Below are 13,894 nucleotides of genomic sequence, written 5' to 3' on the forward strand. Positions count from 1 at the left end.
CTGAATCATTTATGCAACATACTGTCCAAAAAGTTTCAGAATATATTAAATTGGCATAATAATCATGTTATCTATATTAAACATAGCTGTAATATTACCTTTCAAAAAGTTACGGAGACTTCTGGGAAAAAAAATATTTCAGGAGGCTACACTAGTAAGTAAATACTGGTTAACCAAAACTGGCAATGAGACCTATGTTTAAATACAAACATAATCAATTATAATAAAATTAAGGACAAAGAAATGGAGTCTTAATATTTTATAAATATTTTAGACAATGCTCAACTATCATTATTAGAGAGCCTTTATCCTATTCCATTACTTCAGAGTCACATGAGACAACAGTTCCTGGAGGACACACTACCTCATAAAAATTAAAAACTAGAAAAAAGCATCTTTCCACTAATTCAACGAGGCATGTTTTCTTCACAAATATATCAATTAAAATTTTTAAGTAAGTTCATTAAAAGTAACAACAGATATAATTTCTAATTTTGTTAAGTGTAATATTAAAAGCAGGTATTTTCTGTAACTGATATCATAAAGTAACATAGAAGTAAAACAAAATCACAATAGGTTAATTTCCAGTCAAAATAGTAATAACATTGGTTTCCCTACTCCCCCAGGCCCTAGTCATTTAAACAATCTACAGAGTGGTAGTTTTGTTCTTAATGTTTAAGTAAAATTTGGGGTACTACTGTCTAATGATATAAGCAAGATATTTAACCCTGGTGTGAGGAAATTAACGAGGAATGTCAACCTTAAGATACAATTATTTAAGTGACAGAAATACTATATTGTAAACCAGACTTGGGCAAAGTAGGGTTGTAAGATTTCCACAACTCTTCCCAAACCCCATTTCCATTTCCACCCTGACAACTTTTAAACATGAAAACTCCTTTTAAAGTAGGCACAGAACTATAACCAGGACCCATGTAAGAGATCAATCCATCTCAGTCTTTCTTCATACAGCCCGTATATTTACAAAGTTCTTTGCTGTTTACAAAACCTTCTACCTACACTACCTCTTAGGGTCTTTACAAATAACCTGTGAGGTCAAAAAGGGTGGGATTTTTTTGTTTTTGTTTTTAAATAGAAAACAGAAAGGCCAATAATCTTGCTTACAGTGAAACCAGACCTAGAAACCAAGACTCCTGCCTTCAATTCTGAAGCTCTTTCCACTACACACAACACTACCCCTTCTGTAATACAGTAAAGCCTTCTATAAAACATCTGGCTGGATTCCAAGACAGCAGTCCCAGACTGAATTGGACTCTATATAGCAAATAGTGTAAATATTGAGGGTTTAATGCAATTACTGGCACGGAGGCATACATCTTTCTAAAAGTGAAGAATCAGTTGATTTTAAGTTGGTTTAAGCTAATAGTGTAAGTATGATGGTGGAAACAAACAGAACACTCTTCTAAAAAGAAGTCAAAATGAAAATACTACAGATATGCAAGTTTTACAATAGCTAATAGAGGTAGTGGTCAGCAATACAGGGAACAGGAAAAACAGAGACAAAGAATGGATAATTAAAAAGAACAGTGTAAAGAGACACTGTATGATATTTTTATTTTTAGGAAATAAAATGAGGGGCTTCTGTCTTTTCTTTCCCCCAGAAGTAACTGTGAGACTTCAGAACATTAGGCTATATAATAATAAAAGAGGTAGAAGAGGATTTTACTTAGCCGCTAAATGAATCCCTGCCAAAATTTCTGGCTCTGGAACAAAAAACCCAGTCATATTTCTAGATCAGCTGCTGGTACCATACAGTTTGAGTTAACCGATTATTTTAAACTTTCAATTCTCACATCTGTAAAATCAAACAACACTACTTAAACTATTTTCTTTTTTAAGGTTTATTTATTTATTTTGAAAGAGAGGGAGGGAGAGGCAGACAGAGAGGGAGAGAAGAAATCCCAAGCAGGTTCCGCATTCTCAGCGTGAAGCCCAACGCAGGGCTTGAACCAAAGAACCAGGAGGTCATGACCTGAGCCGAAATCAAGAGCCAGACACTCAACTGAGCCACCCAGGCACCCCAACGTAAACTATTTTCTAATGACCTTGGAAGAAGGAACAATGCTTGCAAAAGTAATGAACATTTTAATTCCCATTATCCACTGCAAAAATAAATATTTCTCAAACATCTTATATATTCACAGTACTAGGCTAGGCTAAAAGTGCAGAGAAAGTAATGGTCTTTACAACCTAAATCAATAAGGCACAGAGATACGCTTAACTAATAATTATGATTACATAACAAAATTGAAGCATCTCAGAGAAACAGCTTTCATAGGAGTTGAGCTAAACACAGCAGAGAATGAAGTTGGATTCGATCAAGATACAAAATAAAAATAGTCACTAAGTTTAGCCAGGCAGAGAAGAGGCAAGTAGGTTGCAACGTCCTTTGGGTTCCCAAAGCACATCACTCATCTGTTATTGGACTTAACACACTGTAAGATGGTTTATTTGTCATCCTCACTTAGACCGTAAATTCCTCTATGACCGAGACCTTGTTCAATTCGTTTTTCTATCCCTATCCCTAGCATAGGGTCTCGCACACAGAAGATAACCAACACATTTTTTTTTGAACAGGCAAGGACAAGATTCCCTATTTAAACTACTGTATTTTAACCTACAACTAATCTGTGCAGATCATTTACTCATTGTCTCTCAACTCCAAAACCACCATTTTAGACTCTGCTCTATGGTGACAAGGCTAGGACTGTACAACTGTATCTCAGGACTCTTCTGCCAGCTCTTCCAAGGAGCTCCCTGTTAGGCTTTGACAGTGGAGGTAGTAAAAAGAGGCTGGAAAGCAGGAAGAGGACTTCCTTTCAGTTCCTGGCAGCAGCAACTGATTCCAGACTCCAGCTTCTTTGGGTACTTTTGGGTACTTCCAGAACCTGATCAGCAGCTGAACAAAGATGACCTCCTCAAAGGTTCAGAACCAGACCAATGGAATCTGCTTTCTGAGCTCTTAAATCAATTATATTGTACTGTTCTCTTTTGCTCTTACAACCATCTAACCAACTCCCTATATTACATCACCTCTGTTGAAATCCTTATTGAAGTCTGTTTTTTCTACCCAGGACTAATATATTGTCAAACATAGTGATTCCAACTGCTCTCCTTTGAGAGATCTTACTGCTTCACTGAAAGGGAAAAGTAAAGAAAATTGGGTGTTATTCCGAGAGATAAAATCTGTTCTAGATTCTATAATAGATAACTTAAAACCCTTTAAATTTGTTGAGGGAGGGGCGCCTAGTTGGCTCAGTCGGTAGAGCATGCGATTCTTGATCTCAGGTTGTGAGTTCCAGCCCCACGTTAGGTAGGCATAGAGATTACTTAAAATCTTTTTTTAAAAAATTGTTGAGCTGCAGCATAAAAATTGTTATCTTTTGTGATTTAAACTATCCAACTTGGAGGGGTGCCTGGGTGGCTCAGTCAGTTGAACATCTGACTTCAGTTCAGGTCATGATCTCAAAGCTCAGCTCAGGAGTTCGAGCCCCGCCTCAGGCTCTTTGCTGACAGCTCAGAGCCCGGAGCCTGCTTTGGATTCTGTGTCCCCGCAACCCCCCCCCCCCCCAATCTGTCTCTCTCTCTCTCTCTCTCACAAAAATAAACATTAAAAAAAATTTTAAACTGTCTAACATGGAAAGAAAAAAGAGAGAAAATGAGAAATATTTAAACAGTGCAGGCTATTCCAAGCACACACAATCACCTTTTACTAGAGCACATATCCTAGGGAAAATGTGAGATGGTAGAGCTGATCTGCTGTTCTTCAAAGGTCTCAGCTCCCAAAAGCCTCTCCTCATAAAAGCATAATACCATGCTGAATGTGATTCTTACAGTAAATAAATACATTTTGGGAGCACCTGGCTGGCTCAAGTAATGGAGCATGCAACTCCTGATCTCAGGGTCATGAGTTCAAGCCCCACACTGGGCAGAGTTTACTTAAAAAACAAGTAAAATATTTTTAAAAATAAATACATGTTTTTGCTGTTGTTCAACATGGCTCCTAAAGGCAAGCTAACTACTTTATCCAGTGTTCAACAAAAGAAACAGCAATCTGTTCTAAATACTAAAGCTGAGCTGAATGTATTGGTACAGCATTCTCCCTTCCCTATGGATCTTCAAGCATCATTGTTTTTTGTTTTTTGTTTTAACCACATGTGACTTTCATTTTACGCATAGACTTTAGAATCTAATCTCTTCATAAAATACAACTCTACAGTGGAAACAAAAAGAAATCTCCCTTGAAGGAGGGTCCATAATCAACACATCTGTTGAAAATAAATGATCAAAATGCTTTGATAAGTTTTCATACGGTCTGTTACTTCACTTAATAAAATGTCATTAGACAATTTAACCTGAGGTTAATTTCAAAAATGTTTTATTATTGTACTTATTTTTTTCAATTATGACAAAATGGCAGATATGTAGAAGCAGCAAACATGTTGTTACTCCATCTCTAAATGAAATGGGAGAAAGCAAATTCAAGCAACAGCACTCTTTCTCGGATTTTAGCCACGCATACATCGCTGCTGAGCTTTCAACATGAGTATGCCTAGGCCCAGACAAACTATACTAGTCCACTTCAGGTGCCTAACATCTATAAAACAAAACAGAAGTGAAAAGAATTTTAAACTTAAAAGTCCATGGCCAGTTCCACAGAGCATAAAACTGGATAGCAGACCACCTCCCCCCCTTACCATCTACATCTATAAAGTCAGTTATATTCATTACCCACCTCCTGCTACAAACATACTAACACCAGCTTCTACTTAAGTGCCAAGAGTCCGATTACCACAGTCAGTATGTCCATGTAAAATCAACCAAAATGTATTCCTTACAACAAGAAACACCAAAGGACCCATTTGACACATTAGGTGGAAGACTACAGGGTGGGGATAAAAGAATACTTTGACCTACAGAGAGGGAATGGAAAGGGCAAATATTACTGTACCTCTTTGTACCCCCAAATTATAGGGGGGATCTACTCAGTCAGATGCAAATAAATATTCAACAAGTTACTACGATAACTAAGATTTCAGAGAAACGGAAAAAAATGAGGAAATTAAATAACTGGTGTATAAGGACAATGTCTTCACATCATATGTAATAAACAACACTAATTAATCAAGTGTAGATCTGTATGTGGGCAGAATGTGCATAATTTCACAGTATTTTTCCTTTTTTAAAAATGGCAAACTGTGATGCATTATTTAGTTTCTCCAGATTTAATAAATGAGTTGCTACAAAATTATGAGGTACTTTAAGTCATACTAAAAATGTGTCCATAACTTTAATAAAGTGCATTTTAATATTAACTCACTTCTCTTGCTGGAAGGAATTATGCTTCTTTGATAATGTATAGAAACTGTCACTAAAACATATATTATTCATCAGACATACATCACCTTTACTCCAAAGACCGCATAATATAAACACAAATCACGAATAAATCAGATTAAAGAGATAGACCTGACACTACACACTGAAGGTCAGTAATGGAAAAATGAAATTCCTAAGATGTTTGCTGACCTACTGTACACAGTACCTATGTCCACAAAAACCTGGGAGCTAGCTGTCTGGGTATTCAATACAGGCAGAGAGAAACTCAAAATTCTCAGAATGTCTCAGTATTTTCAATGTCTGCATTGTTCACATAATGTTAATGGCTCTAATTTGAAATTTTTCTGTGTAGCACATTTGAGGACCACCAGCATATTTTTAAATACTCAGACTAGCCTACTGAGGCAGTTTTCCTTCATAAAATTCTCCATTTCACTCTCACACCTACTATAATTAAACTCAAATGTGGATTCCACAAGCGTACCTGAAGGAAACCACTCAAAACCTCAGAAAAAGTGAGGGGCCATATTTGCTGTGCTATCTCTGGAAAATGGAGTCTTATGTAACTACCCACTATTTTACAAAAAAGCACGTTAAATGTACAATCAAGATTTTAAAGATACCTGTTGCCTGTGACAAACAAGTTTCAGGGTGAAAAAGGAATAACCAAAAGTCTTATTGCTTCCATTTAAATTCTTTGTAAATCAAGGGTCAAATATTCACTGTAAGAAGGTGGATCTGACATCAATCTAAGTTATTAAAAAATTCAACAATTATACCCTAATACAAGTGGGGAAAGGAGATTATCTACCAATTACACTAAGTATTCCAGCTTACCGTCTTGGAACTCACCAAAAGTAGATTATGTAATGCAAATCACTCATATGTTAGTTTTAAACATAATTCTCAGTCTAAAACACTAAAGCCGTGTCTCACTTATTTTTAGTTTTTAAAAGTAATGCGTATTACCAAAACACTGAATGCAAACCTATCCTTTTCATAGCAAACAAATTTCTTCACACACCTCAAGGAAACCTATCAATTTCAAACCATTTTACCCCTTAAAGGCACACGTTCTCTCAAACTTCTGACAGCCATGCAGTACATACCCAAAAAGGTTTGAAGGAGAGAAGACTATAAAGCCATTATGGTCTTAACGGGCAAATAATCGGAATGAATCTCGAAGTTTGAAAGACGAATTTTTACTAACAGTATCTCCGGAAGGAAACAAGGCGGCTACTTCTATAGGAGGGTAAAGATCCTGACAACCGGCACTACCGCTCCCTGGCGACACCCGGTACCAAACATCTCAGCGTCAACGACAGGGTTCGAAACGCGAAGCTTCCATCAGAAACAAACCAAGAACACCCCCTCCCCCCACGACTCTCCTCCGGGGCAACCTCGCGGTTTTGGAAAGCAGCAACAGATACTCCCGGGCAGGCAGGCGGCACTCCAGGAATGTTTTAACCGTGAGGGGGTCTCTCCGCAAGCCCACAAGATACCCCGACGCCGAGTAGCGCCTCCATACCCGAACCCCGACTCCACCGCGGGGGAAAGGGGGTATTTTGCACAAAGCGCCCCTACCCCACCCCCACGGTGCAGACACATACCCCCGGCAGCGAGGGGGAAGCCCGGAGGAAAACCCCCACATTCCACGCCGCTGGCCTCCGAAGAGAGGCCCCCAGAGAGGCTGGGGCCCCCGCCCCGGGAGACGAAGGGGCCGCACCGCAGCCCCGGCCTCCGCGCTGAGGAGCGGAGAGTGAGGGGCTCCCAGCGAAGGAAGGAATCCAATCCCCGAGCTTCGCCTACCGGGTCCTCCGCAAACCGGACCCACCACCTCCGCCGAGACCCTCGAAGAAACGGGAACAATGAGGAGCTGCCTCCCCCGCCATCCCCGCCCCGAGAGCGGCCGGGGGCGGCAACGACGCCATCTCCCCTCACACCCCCGCGGGCAACACACCCCCGGCCCCCGGGCCGCCGTCAGCCGCCCGCTGCCCGACCAAGCCGACGCGCGTCTCGGCCCGCCGTTCCCGCGCCCTTCGCCTCCCCGCCCGCCCCACTCACCGGCTCCTGCTCCAGCCCGGGACGCCGCTGGCCGCGGCCAGACCGAGACTCAGGTACAAGCCGCCGCGGCCGCCGGCGCCGCCGCACAATATGGCGAGCCTCGGCTTCCGCAATGGAGCTCGGGAAATACAACAGGGGCCGCTCAATATTCATGAGAGACTGAGGGGAAGCCGGCGCGGCCGGCGCTGCGGGGAGGGCGGGAAGGAGCGAGCGAGCAAGGGGGCGGAGGCGCGGGACGGGGGCGTGCACGGCGCGGGGAGGCCCGCGGTGCGAGGGGAGGGGGCGCCGCCGCGTGCTGGCCTGGAGGACGCGAGCCGCCCCTCCCAGAGCCGGCCGGCCCCGCCCCCCCGGCGCCCTCCGCGGGGTCGACGCAGCCCCCGGGCAACGCCCGGATGTCGACGGCGCCGCTTCGTCCTCGTCGTTCTGCCTCCTTGAGTCTAGTGCCCCTGCCTCGGCCCACCCATTACACCTCCTTGGCCGGCTGCGGGGGTTGGAGCTCAGAGTTCTGCACTGTGTGACTGCCTCCTGTTTTTACACCCATCCCTCCACCCGGTAGAAATCCTCATTAGGCATTCAACTCTAGAACTTCACCTGAACTTTGGCATCCTGTCTCCCCGTTTAACAAACACAAACCATCCTGGCCGAGTGAACCTACAAGATCTCATTATTCCAGGGAAAATGACCTTCTATTCTAGAATTATATTGTTGGACGTCTGTAAGCATTCTGATTGTTTTCATCAGCTCTATTAGACCTTGCTGCTATTTTATTCCTACCTCCTTGGCCCCTTCCAGTATTCTCTTCTGAACTTGAAGATATAAGAATGGATTAAATAGATGTAATTATTTCCTGAAACACAACCAATTAGTCTACCAAAAAATTATATAAAATGTGAATAATCTATAAGCTGAAGAAGTAACAAGTGAGAGTTCCCTGACCTCAAGGTGTATCATTGGTGAGATGTCATGTTCTCTTGAAAATAACCAGCAATATCAGATAGTAAATATGAAGGCATTTGTGGCATAAAGAAACGGACCACACTGGGAATTGGGCAAACTAAGTTTATAGCCTCCAATGTGTCTCTAACTATACGACGTAAGTCAATTGCATAACTTCTCTGGACTTAATTTCCTAAGGAACTAGGATTTGAGTAGGACTGTGGCAGTTTGAAACAGGTAGAAAAAGGACAGGTACTAAAATATTAAAGACAACACATTATGTATCCTAGCAAATCCATTAAAGTAAACGAGCAAAACAAGAGCAACTCATTACTCTTTTTCAGTGACTTGAAAACTTTCACCTGTTATCTGTAGCTTTAAAGAGGAAATGACCATTCTTTGGAGCCTGGCTGGTTCAGTTAGTAGAGCATGCAACTCTTGATCTTGGAGTTGTGAGTTCAAGCCCCATGTTGAGTGTGGAGCCCACTTAAAAGGGGAAAAAAATGACAATTCTCAAACTCTACAAAGCCCCTCAAGGTCAAAAAATCAAAATACAGACGGTCCTCCAACTTACAGTTCCATATATGACTTTTCAACTTAAAAATGATTGCAAGTGTTACTATTCAGCAGAAACCATAATTCAGATTTTGAATTTTGATCTTTTCCTGGGCTAGCTATATGTGGTAGGATACTTTTGTGATGCTGGGCAGCAACAGTGAGCCACGACTTCCAGTCAGCCACTCAATCAGGGGGTAAACAGCTGATACTTTTACAATCACTTTGTACCCATACACAACCATTCTATTTTTCACTTTCAGTACAATATTCAATTACATGAGATATTCAACACTTTATTATAACATATGCTTTGTGTTAGATGATTTTGCCCAACTGTAGCTAATGTAAGTGTTCTGAGCATGTCTAAGGTAGGCTAAGCTAAGCTATGATGTTCAGTAGGTTAGGTGTATTACATGGATTTTTAAGATATTTTCAACTTCTGCTGGATCATCGGGACATAACTGTGTCTTAAGAAAGAACTATAATCAGGGACTGCTTCTGCTTTTCCTTTCCTTTAAGGGTCTGCTTTCTAGAGATAGTGCAGTTGCAGAACCATCCCCCTTCTTTATTCATGACAACTGAATGTGTAGTTCAATTAAGGATGTTCATAATTCAGAACCTTTTGCTCCAGTTATGCCTGTGAAGATAATGATGTGTGGTTAGATTAAGAAATTCAATTGATGTTGCAAAAAGTGATCATTTGTAGAAAGCACAGGAACTTTATGGATGAAAGTTAAATATAGTACTTAAAAAAGATTCACAGGAGAATTAGTGGGAAAATGGGAAACTTATGGGATATCTGGATTAAATGTGATTAAAAAGCTAGACCTCAGGCTAGCATCATTAATATGAAAGACACTGCTGACAAATTAATGGAACTCATATTATCTCTTTTATCTCTTACTCAAAAACTTGGCATTGAGAGTACTATGGTCCTTTCCTGACTACATTAATCAGGAAAGATTATGTTATGGAATAGTAACAAAATTGCAAAATCTCCATGCCTTAACACAACAAAAATTTTATTGCTTTCTTCATGCTTCATGCTTCATATGGCTCAGACTCACTCTGTTTGAGTCACTCCAGGACCCAGATTGCAGAGGGTCCACCATCTTGTAGCTGTATCACCAAGATCACAGCAACTGAGTCTCTGTGGCAGAGGAGGTGACTAAAGAATCACAGCCTTAGATTGGGAAAAAAGCAAATTACTGATCTCATTTCATTGGCCAAAACTAGTTACATAGCCTCCGCCATCTGCAAAGAGACTGAGTCATTGAACCAAGTGAGGAGAAGTAGGGATATTGGTGAATAATACTAATGTCACCCACCCTGACCCCACCAGTGAGCTCCTGTATATTATGAAAAACTCCAAGAACTTTTATTCCATAACACTGGAAGTTGTGCTTTCAAAAGTAAACTCTCTGTACTTGTTAAGAATTGGCTATCATGTAAATAAATGGACTTTCCATTTACTTCCCCTTTGTTTTAATTGTGTATTAAATCAGTGTCAGCCTATCTATAGTGATTTGACATATCCAACCTGCATTCCTTTTGCTAATTTTTTGACCTGACATAAGGGATATTACCCTTCAAAAATTTTTCTACTAATACTCTGCTCCCATGTTAAATGAACTAGTTGGAAATGATAATCGTATTTTGAATAGAAAACATTAAAGTAACACTACATAATACAAATATCATACTATAGGTAGATGACTGCATGCACTCTAGTTAAAAAGATTCTTTTTGGGGCATCTGGTTAGCTCAGTCAGTACACATGCAACTCTTGATATTGGGGGTGTCAGTTTGAGCCCCATGTTGGGAGTAGAGTTTACTTTAAATGAAAGATTATTTTCCCTCTAAACTTAAGACCCTGTAAACCACATGGTGAATAGATCACAAAAAAATCATGTCTGATCACAAAATTCATGGCTCTACTAGCTTTCTGCTATGGTAATTCTACAAAATTAGATTAGTTCAGCCCAGCCAACTTTTATGGAGCATCTACTGTGTGCCAAAACTTTTCCAAGTTTCTGGAATAAGGATATTAATGTGACTAGGTCATAAGTTCCTTGATAGCAGAAATCTTGTCTATCAGTGTCTATGTAGAGATTAGTACAATGCTTAGCACATATATCAGATGCTCAATAAATAGGTGTTAAGAGAATGAAAAACTGGGAATCTTTGATCCCAGTGTGTATATGAAATAGCACAGTACCAAATGAGCTTGGTTTGCCTCACTTTTATCACTTAAGAGCAGAAATTTCTATTAAGATTGCAGTTAGTCCTTCCAGAGTCTTTCTCTATTTAGGCAGTGTGTTTTAAATGGAAATTTATGCTTGCCTATTCTATATACACCACATGGATATCTTTTCTAGCTGTTCTCCAAATATCAAATTGTTATCTGCTCTTCTGAAATGAAAGATTTCAGGACACCAATAGCCTGTTAATAATAAGCTATGTTTGTGTCACAGTTTACATAACACATTTATATTAATTATTTCACTGAATCTTCAGATCAGTCCTCCAAGGTATTATTCCTACTTTACAGACAAGGGAAATGTGACTTCTGTAGTTAACTAGCTTTCCCAAACATTGAGCTCATAAGTGGAAGAGCAGAGGCTCAAAGCCAGGTCATCTGAATTCAAGTCCAAGGATATTTTCCTTTATGCCACATGTGCCTTCCCACTCAATGCTGCATAGACAGCTCCAGCATTTTTCTTCTTTCTAATGGGTAAGCAGCATATAAAAAAAAACAACAACAACAACAAAAAAAAAAAACATCTCCAGAGCTTTCTTTCAACACTAGCATTCCAATCCTAAGTGTGGTCTTTTTAAGGAATTAGAGATGATGCTAAATGTAACAGTATATAAACCTGATCCATTGACAGAAAGCCAGCAGGTCTTGTTTTTGTTTTCTTAGAAAACTTGCTTTAAGGAAACAAAATTAAAAGTTAGGTTAGAGACAGAAATAGCTTGGGATTTAATCACTATATATATATGTATATGTATATAATACCATTGTCAAAATATATCTTCTACCAAAATCTTTATTTGCCATCTTTTGGATGTGTTGTGCTTTCTTTGAAAGGGTCAACTTTAGTAGAGACGTTGTAGAAAGGCCTAAAGAGACCTATAATTCAAGGTGGCTTCAGGAAGCAAGCAACTCAAGATTTACAGCCTCTTCAGCTGAAAAAATATAGCTCTAGCCACAGGCCTTAGTGAAGTTTTATTTGTATTTCAACATAGCGTATTTCTTTTTGTGACGCTTCACTTGGCGTTTTAGTTCAATGTTCCTTTTTATATTCTCAAGACAACCAAGATAATTGGTGCTACCCTTAACTGTTCAACTTGAAGGAGTTAAACAGATTAAATGAGATGGGCTAGTGAGACTTTTGGGAAGAACTAAACAATATTACTATTTCCCTCCTATGGAGAGTTGGAATGTATTTTATGTGTCCCAGATGTGGCCACATTCTGCCTAACATCTGTTAGTGCATTTTATTAAAATAATGAACTAGCATGTGCTTGAAAACTCAAAAGAATGAATAAAGTTTTCATTCTGATGCAGCACAAATAGCCAACTGTTTCTTTGTAGTGAATAATAGAGCATATAAATGGGAGATTTTATTGTGATATCCAACTTCAAATATAAATTGAAATATGATTTAATAATTACTGGTTCAAGTTTTCTAGTATGAAAAAATATTTATTCCATTCAAATAAACCATATAAGTTTTTTTCCTTTCAAAATGTTTACTGCAAGGGAAGAGATTTATGCCTTGGCACTGATATAGGAACACCAAGAATCATCCTGGAAACTAGCAAGGAATAGATAATTAAGACTGAAACTCAGAACTAAAATGGAGATTTCTCTGGAAGAGAAGTCTGGAAAATCTTTGTTGGGATGTACAGTAGAAGAGTGCAAAATATTTAAGTCAAATTACAGCTTACTCCAACCGCCTTTCTGGACATTTTAATTTTTTCCACTTAAAACAAGCGTGGTTCTAGAATTGTTTTTTGTAGGGTGAGAGAGTGGAGGGTAAAGACATCTTTATCTAACATATTTCTTGGAAATGTTTTTGGTAAAGAATTTAAAAGAACTGCCAAGTCCCACCCATACAAAGAAAATTTTATTTTATTTTAGACTACATCAAGATCTGGAAACCCCTGCAGTATCCATCTGCTGAGTCATTAGCATTTTATACTCTACAGAAGCAAGCCATATTTAAATGTACATTGAATTAGATACTAAAGTAGGTTTTAATTCAGGTAAATCTGAAAACGATTCTGGTCAACCCAGAATAATGAGGTTTTATGTGTTACATCCAGGAAGAGATATTTTCTAAGGATTTTAATCTGTCTATAGAAAAGTTTTATCATTTTTTAAATAAACACATTTCACAGACCATGCTTATAAGATCAGAATTGACTGTTCTCCCCTAAGAATTATGAAGTCTGTCACATATGAAGTAAGATGGCATAGAGGTGGCTGCAAAAGAACCTTTTTTTTTTTAAGCTTATTTATTTTTGGCTTAAGTTTCCTAGTATGAAAAATGTTTATCCATTCAAATAAACTTTGTATGTTTTTTCCTTTCAAAATGTTTACTGCAAGGGAAGAGATTATGCCTTGGAACTGATGTATTTTTGAGAGAGAGAAAAAGCACAAGTGCAGGAGAGGCAGACAGAAAGGGAGAGCGAGTCACAAGCAGGCTCTGTTTATAGCGCAGAGCCCAACACAGGGCTCAATCCCATGAACCATGAGATCACAACCTGAGCAGAAATCAAGAGTTGGGTGCTCAACCTACTGAGCCACCCAGGCATCCCTGCAAAAGAACCTTCTTGTCATGGTATCCTGTTAAGGATATATGGGTGACCAAACTTGCCCTAGTGTGTCCTCTCCAACATTTACTCCTCTGTTCTAATTAGTTCTTGTTTTAAGACAGTATTGATGTTCTTAGTGTATTGGCAATTC

General features: G+C 39.4%; 1 protein-coding gene across 3 annotated transcripts in view; it reads right to left on the reverse strand.

Moving 5' to 3' along the window:
- The window catches only part of RNF2 (ring finger protein 2), a 46,314-nt gene extending 38,237 nt beyond the window's left edge, over positions 1–8,077 (reverse strand). The window contains exon 1 of one of the 3 annotated variants that reach the window (XM_042925007.1): positions 8,017–8,077. The gene's annotated coding sequence lies outside the window, so the exon portion shown is untranslated. Of the gene's footprint in view, positions 1–6,571; positions 6,652–7,425; positions 7,513–8,016 lie in introns of those variants that run through there. The other 2 variants (XM_042925006.1, XM_042925008.1) reach the window with 2 other exon arrangements.
- Positions 8,078–13,894: the final 5,817 nt, after the last annotated feature.

This window comes from Panthera leo, chromosome F3 (assembly GCF_018350215.1).
Source record: "Panthera leo isolate Ple1 chromosome F3, P.leo_Ple1_pat1.1, whole genome shotgun sequence".
Taxonomy (NCBI): Eukaryota; Metazoa; Chordata; class Mammalia; order Carnivora; family Felidae; genus Panthera; species Panthera leo.